The sequence below is a fragment of the Macrotis lagotis genome, chromosome 1 (assembly GCF_037893015.1).
Source record: "Macrotis lagotis isolate mMagLag1 chromosome 1, bilby.v1.9.chrom.fasta, whole genome shotgun sequence".
Classification (NCBI taxonomy): Eukaryota; Metazoa; Chordata; class Mammalia; order Peramelemorphia; family Peramelidae; genus Macrotis; species Macrotis lagotis.
In genome coordinates, this window is record NC_133658.1 from 655825048 (window position 1) to 655837263 (window position 12216).

Sequence of the window (12216 nt, forward strand, 5' to 3'; positions counted from 1 at the left end):
ATAAAAAATGAAGTTCTATTTCTAGTTCAGTTATTGGTTTATATCACCATCACTTCAGATAAATAACATTTCCTCTGGGCTTTGGTGTTTCCAGTGGTAAAAATGGAAATAGCTTGTTTATAAACCATGCTCATACTTCTAAGGTGTGTATGAGTATGTTTGCATGTGTCACTGGTACCTGTTATTATACCTGGAAAGGTCAAGCAAAATGGTTTTGATATTAATCAGCATAGTTGATAGCTGTTGAAAATTGCACATCACTATTTTAACATTTGGAGGCACATTATACAAGTTTAATTTTATAATTTACCAAATGAAGATGAAAAAGGTATTCAGCTGTTTTCTTTTTTCCCCTTAAACTTGTCAGATATCTCAATAGAGCAAAGCATTAATTTTAATACAATGGGCATTTAGACCTAAGAGTGCCTTTTGTTTCTCTTATTCTTAATTTAGTATCAGCCTGTTTTTGTTTGATTTGTATGTTTTTAAAAATAATACATAATTAGGAAGCTAAAGAGAGTTCAGATAGCTTCTTTGTATGTACATCACAGTAAAAGTGAGTAAATTTGCTGCCTTTGTGACAGGTTGCTTTTATAAATATAATAGTAATTCCAACAAAACTCCTAGCCTGTGTAGGGAAAGACAACTCTGATTTCATTGATGATGAGATTCCAAGATAAAGAAATTCTCTTGACCAATTCATGTTGGAAATTGCTCTATAATTTATAGTCTTAGACTAGAATAGTTTATGACATTGAAAGATTAAGGGATTTTCCCAGAGTTGTACAGCTGATGTTTGTCAGAGGTGATACTTGAACCCAGGTCTTTCTGGCTTTGAGGCCAGTTCTCTATTAAACCTAGAATAAGACATGCCCTTTGAGCTTAATTTCTAACTATCATAATGGATTTGAAGTTCCTCAGTGATATCTTTTATTACATACAAATCAATGATGATCATATACTGAAGTCCATTTATGCCTGCTATGCATTTTTCTATTATCCTTTGAATTGCCTACAATGCTGTATAGTGCTAGCTCCATAGCATAGTAAGTGCTTAATGTATATTTGTGGCTGTTGCTGCTGCTGATAATGGTTGTTGCTGGTAGTCTGTCCGTTTATAGCTGTGAAATAAGGTATTATAGGAATAGTCCTACATATTTGTAATGGTCAAGCTTAAAATTAGATAGGGGTCTATAATACGGTTATTGAAAACTTTGTTGTAATGGTTCAAGGAAACAGGTTTAATAAGCTAACTGTAATAGATGTCTTTTGCTGTGTATAAATATAGATTTGATTTCACCTATGATCTATCCAAATCTATGTCATCATAAATACTGAGACATAATGATGATGATGATGGTGATGATAATGATGATAACATATTACTTTCTGAAGCCATGGTACTAGTTTGGATAGATTCTTATGTGTTTGTTTGTTTTTTGGCAAGGCAGTGAGGTTAAGTGACTTACCCAAGGTCAGACAGCTAGGTGATTATTACATGTCTGAGGTAAGATTTGAACTCAGGTACTCCTGACTCCAGGATCGGTGCTCTATCCATTGTACTACCTAGCTGCCCCCTCCCAGGATAGATTCTTAATGACCTCTTTTCAACTCAAGTTTGCTTAGCTAGACTAGATGTCATATTTTGTGGTTTTTGGCAACTTTGATATTTAGCAATCTGATATTAAGAGAAATATTTTTGATTCAGCATTTCATTTTTCCCTGGAATCACTTCTAAGAAAGCCAATGCCCATCCCCAAGTGATAAATGATCAGTCAACCAGCTAGTGTTTCCTGGGTCTCCATGGGGTATAAATATTTGGTAGACCATAGTAAAAAACAAACTATGGGTCCTTCCTCTAGGAGCTCATAGTCTAATCATGTAAACAGGACAAAAATCCATGTAATTAATATTTGCCCATAAAAGCTCAATAATTGTATAAATATTGAGTGACTAAAAAAAGAACAGAAAGAGTACTGGTGGCATTGGAGAATTAAGTCACTTTTTCTCTAATAGTTAATGAGCTAAATTAGGGAGAGAGAGAGAAGAGTGGGAAGTGATTTGACATACTGGACTAACTGGAGGAAAGTTATTCTATTTTTTAAGATGGTTGTATATGTATGTATGCATGATCAAAATTGAGGAGAACAAATGATTGAGAAAAGGAAAGGGAGAGGTTTTGGAAGAGAAAGAATTAAATTTTCTGTAAAAATGAGCTAGACAAGATTCCCTCCCTCCCCTCTACTTCATCTCTAATCAAAGTACAGCACTTTGTGCCTCTATATTAACCTCATTTAATTAAATCCTGTGTCGAGTTGGTTGTTCTGGTTGGATAGGTGAGCAATTCAAATCCATTGGAAAAAACAATAAAATATACTTTTGATAATTTTTCACCACACCACTGTTCTTCTTTCTCTTTCTCTACTTCTTACTTCCTTTGTCTCTCTGGGAAATGCTCAAATGATTCCATGACCTTATTGATTCAGAAGTCTTCTCAGTGATCCAAATCATAACTCATGCTTCCTGCTCATACCTGTCCATGTCCTCCATAAGTTCCCTTACCAGAGTTCCATCCAACACACTAGAGGCATTTCTTCTGACGTTAGCAGGGTGCCAGTGGACCATTTAGACTATCCACCTGTCATCCTCCTCTCCATCATATAGTCAGCTCATCTTCTTTTTCTGTCACATTTCCTTGATGTCGTCTTTTACTTTTGTTTTCCAAGTCTTTTCATTGAATATATGGTGCTGCCTGCTCAACACCACCATATTCCTCTCTTTTACCTTTATAGGATGTTATTGTTGTTATTGTTCAGATATTTCATCTGTATTCAATTCTTCATGACCCCATCTAGAATTCTCTTGGCAAATATTGGAGTGATTTGTCAATTCCTTCTCCATTTCATGTTTATAGATGAGGAAACTGAGGCAAATAGGGTTAAATGACTTGCCCAGGATCACATAGCTAGTAAATGTCTGAGACTGGTTTTGAAGTCGGGTCTCCCTGACTCCAGGCTTGGCAAATATTCACTATTCTACCTGGTTGTCTTGCCTATATGATACTCATTTTTAATTCTTTGGAGATATTTGCATTCCATGTCTCACTATTATACCACAACCCTGGTAGAATGTTGACTTTGAAAATATGAGCCTTTTTTCATGGAATGCCTGGAGTTACTAAAATAGTTTTACAATTCCTTGATGGCAAACAAGGTTTCTCTCCCTCCTTTTCATCTCTGGGGCCAATTCATTCTCTACTTTACTATTATTGATCTTGGCTATATAATACTTATGGACAATTTCTTTAGGATAATTTCTAAGTTCTATTAAAAATCATGTGAAACTTTGGCAATCTTTTCCATATGGATAGGTAAAATTCTTTTGAGTGGTTAGTTATCTTAAAGAAGATTCTGCAGTCTGCTGGGATTTGATGCAACCAACATGATATTTTCTGCCAATGGAAGCATCTGGAGGACCTCAGCATTCACAGATAATCTCTTTTCAACTTGGACTCTGTAAGATCTCTGAATATGGCAAACATTCAACAAGAATGCATCTTCATGTCTTATGTTAATGATCAGAGGATCATTGGAAAGGGTTACTTGTGTTGTTAAAGCAAAGAATTTTGAATGATTTTATGTGTGGATGGGAGAACTTTGTCAGAAAAGGGAATTTTAAGGAGGTTAAATTCAGGTTATTCCCCTGAATCAAATACTTTTTTTTCTTAACAGACTAAATACAGTGGCTTTTCATCTTTTCTTCTTTTTACAGTTAAATGAAAATTGCTAAATATGTAGATCACTGTTGAATATTACTTGTTCTCCTCTAATACCAAATTGGACTTCTTTGAAATTTCTTTATCCTGAAAGTACTACCTTATCAAATTAACGGCTAGACTAGCATCAAGCTATGCACACAACTTGTGAAGTATCTCATGTGGTACTGCATTTCTAAAGTTGATACTTTTGGGCGGGGGTTGCAAGGCAATGGGTTAAGTGACTTGCCCAGGGTCATACAGCTAGGCAACTATTAAGTGTCTGAGGCTGAATTTGAGCTCAGGTGCTCCTGACTTCAGGGCTGGAGCTCTATCCACCTAGCCACCCCTAAAGTTGACACTTTTAGTGCTACTTTTTATCCCATACATTGATGTTTCCCATCACTCTTTTATGAACCTACTTTGCTTACATATGTGATTTGATTTAGTGAACCCAATTTTCTTGGGTGCTAGCAGGGCATTCATTTTTATTATATGTATTTTTTGACAGTGCTAGAAGCAAATATGTGTGCCAAAGAATTTGAATTTCAAAATAAAGTAACAAAGACAACATTGATTCCTATAGTACATAATAAAATGTTTTGATAGTTGTAGGTTTCTGTGTCAACTGTATAAACACTTTGTTAACCTCTAGAAAAAAAAGTTTTATTATTGCTGCTGCCTCACTATAATGCCAGTTCAGGGTCCAAATACTTGAGATACCTTTTGAGTGAGACTATCTTATAATTAGATTAGATGTATTTACTATTAAAATTTTAGGTCCTTGAGGAAAATGACTGTTGTTTGTCACTTTTGAAATCCCAGTGTACATAGAAAGGTTTAATAATTGTTTGTTGAATTCAGATGAATCATAAGATTGTCATAACTAAAATTCTTTGACTAGGCTTTCAAGACACACCTACTTCTTAGTTCTATTTTATGGACAGTGGTACTAGAGTGATGTCTTCCCATGTGTTGAAGTACAAGGAATTTAAGCACTTCATATATTTTCTTTCCACAGTCTTCTCAACAATATATCTATTACTTATGGAGAAAGGGAAACCAAGGTACAGAATGAAAAGACATAAACAAAACTCAAAAAAAGCCCATCTGCTTAGTCTAGCTCTCAATCTCATTGTTTGTTGAATAATACAAAGGAAAGAGCTTTATATTCTCCCCCTCTAAATAAAAGCCTTTTATATAAGAACCCTGAAAGGTAAAACAGTTTCTACACTTCACTCTAGGTGCCATTCCATATTTCTATGCCAGCTTGTGTGCCCTCAGGATGTGAACACAGCTCTGAACAGCTACAACTCCCTGACACCCTTCCCCCCTCCCTTCGCCCTCCCCCCCCCGACTTTTTAACATTGTTGGCTTTGGATCAACCCCAAAGGCTGATTGTCACAAACATTTTGGGAACCCTTGCATTATCATGTAAAGTTAAGTTAGTAGTCGAAAGGAATCTCTATAGGCTAGGATTCCACTAGACATCTCAAGCCAAATAGAAATACAAAATTTTAAAAGGAAAGACCTTAAGATTTATGTAGTCCAACTCATACCTGAAAAGAATTTCCACTCCAAGATATCTAACAAGTGATTTCCCCCAACATCAGTTTGAAGACCTCCAGAAGGGGGAGCCCATCACCACCGAAAGCAAGCCAATCCTCTTGATCAATTTTAACTGAAGTGAAATAAATTCTGAGATAGAACTTAGATTGCCTCTTTACATCCTGGTCCTGTCCTCTGAAGCCAGAGTACTCCTAAACTTTCTTCCATATAACAACCTTCAAATAAATACTTGGTGACAATCATTACGTCCACCCAAGTCTTTACTTTCCAAGCCAAACAACCCCAGTGCCTTCAACCTATCATCCCTCACATGGCTTCACCCTCTAGTTTATTAATGTCCTTCTTCAATGGCAATGTCTAGATCTGAATAAATACTCCTGATCAGTCAATCATTAAGCATTTATTAAGGGCCTGCTATGTCCCAAATGTTGTGCTAAGCATTGTAGATTCGAATGTGGAAAAAGAAAACTAGTTTCTGCCCTCCAGGAGCTTCCATTCTAATGGGGGAAATTGAAGAACATTTGTTTGAAGGTGATTAAAAGTGGGGAAGGAGCCCCTTAAGGAGGCACAATGGAGAGGGCGGCCAGAGTAGTCCCAAAGTAGCACAACCAGATGAGAAACGGGGAGACAGATGTCTGAGCTGAGCTTTCTTTAAATGGAGGTTGGGAGGGTAGTGATGAATTGGAATAACTACCACTAGCTTGCAGATGATGAAGTTACCACAATAATGAGCTTCCTGGGTCTGAGAAGTCCCAGAGTAGGGCAGCCAAGTGAAAAATGAGGAGAAATATTCACCTTCCTTGTAAATGTTGTCCTGGCTATTTCTGGAAAGGACCCTGTCCCTTTCCCCCTAGAAAGCACCATGATTTCTGTGGTACAGTGATTTGAAGGGCAACACTGGATAGGAAAATGAGCTCTAAGCAAACTTTAGGCCTTACAAATGTTGAAAATCTTAATATGTAAAGTTTCCTGCCCTCTTGGCCCCTTTAAGTTCTCAGGTCCTACCTGTCTTTCAAAGCTGGGTGAAAACAGCTGTGATCTTTGTTCCCCCACATTTTGTTCCAGACTTGTGGTAAGGCAGGAGGGTGTGAAGAAGAGTCTGTTCACCTTGTATGAACATCCCCTTCCTGCCCAGATATAAGCAAGTATAGGAAGTGGAGACTGCTTGCTTGCCTGCCTGCCTGCCCTTAATCTGGTTCTGTGAACAATTTTACTTCATTATTTCTTCCTGTGAGGCTTGACTGGCTCAGGTTTGGGGTTTTCTTTTGGAGGGGGGTGCACTTAAACTTCCTCTCTAGCGTCAGGACTAAAAAAAATCAACTTGTGGCTACTTTGCCTTTTTGCCACTAAAGCCCAACATGATTTCTTATTATGAACAGGGATTGTACGGGGCTAACAGTTCCTGATTTGTTTGTTTGCTTTGTGGGGGTAGAGGGGAGTATTAGATATAAGGAAGTGTGTGTCACTATTTTATATCCCTCGATATTTACTGTAGGTTAGATAATAGGCAAAGATAGGGACACACACTTTTATTGGTGTAGGGAAAGAAAAAGAGAAAGGGGAAAAAACTTGCTATGCAACTGAAAAATCTTGAAAATTGCACAGAGCAAAGAGTCAAGTGACCTGCCCAGGATCATATGGCTAAACTGCAGCAAAGATGGAACTTGAAACCAGGCCTCCCTCACCCCAATGACAGTATAATGTAATAGTAGATCTATACCTCTGAATCTGAGCCAAACTGGGATAGAAGAAGACAGATTTCACTTGGTTTGGTTTGTTCTTCAAGTCAGATATTAATCTATCACTATAATGATAAGAAGGAGCTTGATGAAATGAGTCAGATTTTTTTTCTGCCTTTGAAATGTCTGCTTTACAATGTGTAATAACAATTTCCTATAATTGAATCAAAATTTGTATGCTCTTCCTCTATAAACAAAAATCATGATAGGTATTCTTTTCTTTGCTTCTCCTTTTCTCCACCCACACCCCCCAATAGTTTTATGTGTATCTTTTAGACTGCTGTGAAATTGAAGGAATCAGTAGAAAAGCTAACTGATTTGTAGGCAGATTTTGCAATCCAGAGCATTTTGTGGTTTAGAAGCATTGTTACTTCTGATTATTTCAGAACCCATGCTATATTTTGACTTCACCAAAATGGGTAGTTGGCTTTATCAGAGCATTTTCTGTGGGAATTTTTGTCTTAAGACCTATTGTCCTGAGATGACCTGCTGGAGCTGATTTTCTAGGGCGTATCTGTGTTCCGGAGGAAGTGGTGAAAGTGCTTAAGTATTTGAGACATTGCCAGATGGCTAGCACAGGTGATCTTTTGCTGGAGTTAAGTCCTATTCTACTTAGCATCTCATTTTAACCTTTTGGGTTAAGTTGGAGCTATTAGGATTTTAAACAATCAATTTTAAAATGTTTTATTAAAAACATTGGGCATCAATGCAACAAAGTCAACTTGCTTATCTATTTATAACGAAATTACTTAATTTCATTGTGTAAAGTATAACAACTTTTCAGTCTTTCCTTTTAAATGCTCATTGGGATTCTTTGTTCATTATTATTCACGATTTCTCTTGATCATAGTTAGTATGTACTCTTTTCTTCTAATTCTACTTTATTTTTTTCCACTTTGCTTTATTAAATGCTTTTTGCAGAGAAGTTACAGCTTTTATATGTCTTTAGTTTCCCCTTAGAATCACTGTTCTTTTATGTTAATGAATTGAGTTTTAAAGATTCTTTTTATCTTTTTTCTAAAATTATTTCTAGAGAAATTGCTAAAACATTTCTAGAGAAAAGATATCAAGGGAGTTTTTTGTCCATAATACTGCAAATATTTTTATGTAAATATATTAGGAATTAGTTCACTAATTTAGTGGTAGTTTATCAATTGTATTTGCCAGGATTATAACTTTATTGTGTTGTCAAGAAAATTAAGTTAATTTATGTCATCAGTTCACTTAAAAGAAGCAGAAAAATGTGACTTGATCCTGGCAATAAAATGAGAGTTTTTTTTTTTAATTCTCTGAATTGGATCCAATTAGTGCCTTATTTTCTGTGGTCACTAAAAATACATGAGGTAGTCATGAGAAGAAAAACATAAAAAATTACAAGAGTTGTCAAATCATGAAATGGGTTATGAAGACTTTGAGCGTAATTTTAAAAAATAGATCAATATGATTAAAATAGACATTCTTTATTTAGAAAAAATAGAGATTGGAGAGGTGAGGAGTATTATGATTCTAAGATTTTATTAAGTAAGCCATTTTATGAAAGTAAGTTATACCTCCAGAACTATGCTTCTAAATGAAGTCAGATGAGTCTGATTAGTTCTCTAGGAAGTGAGGTAAATGCTTGATGGCCTAGTTCACTTAGGAACTAGGAAGTGGTTCACTTTTGTTTTAAGTCAGAGCACAGTAGGGTAGAACATTTGTGAGTCACTATTGAGATCCACTTCTACCACATCCTTAATAGCAGTAATTGTCTTCTATGCCTAGCACAAAAGATTCAAACTACTGATACAAAAAGAGAAAAGAACTTTTAGTTGTATCATGGAAATGCTAAACCAGCATGAAATCATGAGTGAACATGAGTAAAGAAGACATGTATAAATATGTGTGTATATATATGTGTGTGTGTATTCTGTTTATATGCGTATGTATTTGTGCATATAATACACATATATATAGGGAAGTCAGGTTTCATCTACTTTGATTCATTCTTAAAGGGAGATATTAATTTCTAACTATAATGATGAGAAGGATCTAGATATGTATATACACATGCCCACAATAGCTACCAACAAAAGGAAATGCTAAGTTATGGGATGTGAAGGCATATGCTCTATTAGTGTCCTTCCTGATGCCAAGTTTCTGAAGGACACAGCCTGAGGCTTTGCCATTGTGATAAACAGCTTGGCCTTTTGGGTATGAGTCTGTTTCAAAACAGTCTCCCTTGTCAGATTAGATCCATTTACCTTGTAGAAGCATCTGGCTAGCTGATAATTTTCAGGAAGTACTACAAAATCCATGAAAAATACTTTTTTCCCTTCTCCTTTTCCATAGCATATCATTCATACAACCAAAACAGCTATTTCCTTACTCAAGACACAGGAAGCATGTAATCCACAGTGATTCAGTGGATTGTCACTAGTCCTTCATATTTTAGCTAGCTATTTGTAATCCTCTGCTTGAGGAAACTGGAAAGAATGGCTAGCCTATTTGGTTTTTAGATTTTTAAAATTTTATCATTACTTCAGAATTTCTGGATAATCTAGTAATAGTCTATATAGGAAAAAAAATGTTATAGAGAGAAACTTTATTTTTCCAGTATAAGCATTTTGGTCAAGAAGTTGGTATTGACTCACTGAGAATATTTCCTGGGTCATTTCATTGTTCAATTATAACTAATATCTTAATTCTCCCATATGTTTTGGTATGTTGTTTCATTGTCATTATCTAGGATGAAATAGTTAATTTTTTCGATAATTTGTTGCTTGATCCACTCATTCTTTAAAATGAGGTTATTTAGTTTCCAATTAGTTCTGGGTCTGTATCTCGCTGGCCCAATATTGTACATGATTTGTATTGCATTATGATCTGAGAAAGATGTATTCACTATTTCTGCCTTTCTACAATTGATTATTAGGTTTTTATGCCCTAGTCCATGGTCACTTTTTCTGTAAGTGCCAGGTACTACAGGAAAAAAAGTATATTCCTTTCTATCTCCTTTCAGTTTTCTCCATCTAGGTTTTGGGTTTTTTTTTTTGTTTTTTTAGGTTTTTAGTTTTTTTTAGTTTTTGCAAGGCAATGGGGTTAAGTGGCTTGCCCAAGGCCACACAGCTAGGTAATTATTAAGTGTCTAAGGCCATATTTGAACTCAGGTACTCCTGACTCCAGGGCCAGTACTCTATCTACTACACCACCTAGCCACCCCCATCTAGGTTTTCTAACAATCTATTTACCTCCTTAACTTCCTTCTTGTTTATTTTATGATTTGATTTATCTAAATCTTGGAGTTGGAAGTTGAGGTCTAGCACTAGTAGAGTTTTTATGTCTATGTCTTCTAGTACCTCTTTCAACTTCTCCTCTAGGAATTTGGATACTATACCATTAGGTGCATACATATTTGGTATTGAAATTATTGTCTATGGTACCTTTTAGGAGGATTTAGTTTCCTTCCTTATTTCTTTTAACTATCTATTTTTGCAGCTGATTTGTCTGAGATAAGGGTTGCTACTTCTGCTTTTTTCACTTCAGCTGAAGCAAAATATATTTTGCTCCAACCTTTTACCTTTACTCTACATATATCTCTCTCTGTTTCAAATGAGTTTCCTATAAGCAGCATATTGCAGGATTCAGGTTTTTAATCCACTCTGCTATTCACTTATATTTTAAGGGAGAGTTCATCCCATTCACATTCAAAGTTATAATTACTATCTCTTTATTGCCCTCCATGCTATCTTCCTTCTGTTTGAATTTTTCCCTTTTCCCCCTTTATCCATATTCCCCAGTTTATCCTCCAAAGTAATTTTATTTTAAAAAATTAAAAAATAAATTGTTTAAATATCATCAAAATAGAAGTTTCTAAATTATAAGATTTTCTTTTCCTGTTATATGCACTAAAACTACTGTTATCAAACATCCATGAGAAAAAGTTTTGCCTGGTTCACACTTTGAAATAACCTCAGGGAGATGCTTTCAGAAAAATTATTCTGTGTCTGTAGCTGTGAATTCATTTCTTATGAATTTTTTTTTGTCTTTGAACATCTGAACAGAGCTGAAGGAAGTCCCACAATGGTGATGTCTAGGTACATTATAGATTTGTGTTATACAAGTGCAACCAACTCTAAGGGTTTCCTGTTCCACTAGGATAAAATATAAAATGCCTCTGTTTGGTTTTTAAAGTCCTACACAAACATCATTGGATATTACTCCCTGTCTTGCACTCAGGGATCCAGCTATACCAGTCTTCCCTCTGTTCTTCACCTATCATATTTTCTCTCTCATCTCCATTCCTTTGCACTAGTCATCCCACCTCCTCCTAACTTCTGCCTCATAGAATCTAGCTAGAATCTAATCTGATTCCTCCAAATGCTATAATCCTCCCTTCTAAACTGCTTTGTTTTTTAGCTATTTAAGTGTGTGTGTGTGTATACACACACACACACACACACACACACACACATGAATATTATTTTGACATGTACTAATTTTCAGTTCCTTGTAGGCAGGGATTATTTCATTTTTTCATATTTGAATCCCCAGTGCCAAGAACATATTATGTACTTAATAAATATTTGATTAATAAACATTTATTTGATAACTCTGAATAAAGTAAACCAAACTTGTGCTGCAAAAATTCATATATTGGTGCAGTAGATACAGCCAAGGTCCAATCCAGCTCCAGATACTTACTAGCTATGTGACTTTGGGCAAGTCACTTAACTCCTAATTATCTCTAAGAAGAAAAAGGAGCACAACTTTACTCATTAAAAATGTTTAATGTTTATACATCATTTTCAAAGAAGATCATGACATCAGAGAGGTGATGCCATGACAAGCACATGAATTGGATTTGAATGGAGGGTGCTGTGCTAGCCAGCCTCACTGTCTCCTCTAGAACCATCTGAGTTCAATGGCCAGATGTAAATCAAGACCACTGGAGATGGTTCTGGATATGAGGTAATCAGGGTTACTACTTGCCCAGAGTCACAGTTAATAAGAGTCAAATGTCTGAAACCAGATTTGAGTTCCCATCCTCCTGACTCCAAGGCCAGCTCTCTGTCCTCTGCACCACCTAGCTGTCCAGTAAAAATATTTAATGGCTATTGGGGTCACTACTATTGTAGAAGACACAGAGATAAACAAGACAGTTTTCCTGCATTGAAG

The 12216-nt window shown here is 35.8% G+C and overlaps 1 protein-coding gene and 1 long non-coding RNA gene across 7 annotated transcripts in view; one reads left to right on the forward strand and one right to left on the reverse strand.

Annotated features, from left to right (window-relative positions):
• LOC141507608 (uncharacterized) overlaps window positions 1-6590 on the reverse strand; it is a 70694-nt gene extending 64104 nt beyond the window's left edge. Inside the window, exon 1 of the long non-coding RNA XR_012474199.1 lies at window positions 6329-6590. This is a non-coding gene — a long non-coding RNA (uncharacterized LOC141507608). The remainder of the gene's footprint in view (window positions 1-6328) is intronic.
• HECW2 (HECT, C2 and WW domain containing E3 ubiquitin protein ligase 2) overlaps window positions 1-12216 on the forward strand; it is a 449633-nt gene that overhangs the window by 379304 nt on the left and 58113 nt on the right. The gene's annotated exons all lie outside the window — the stretch shown is intronic.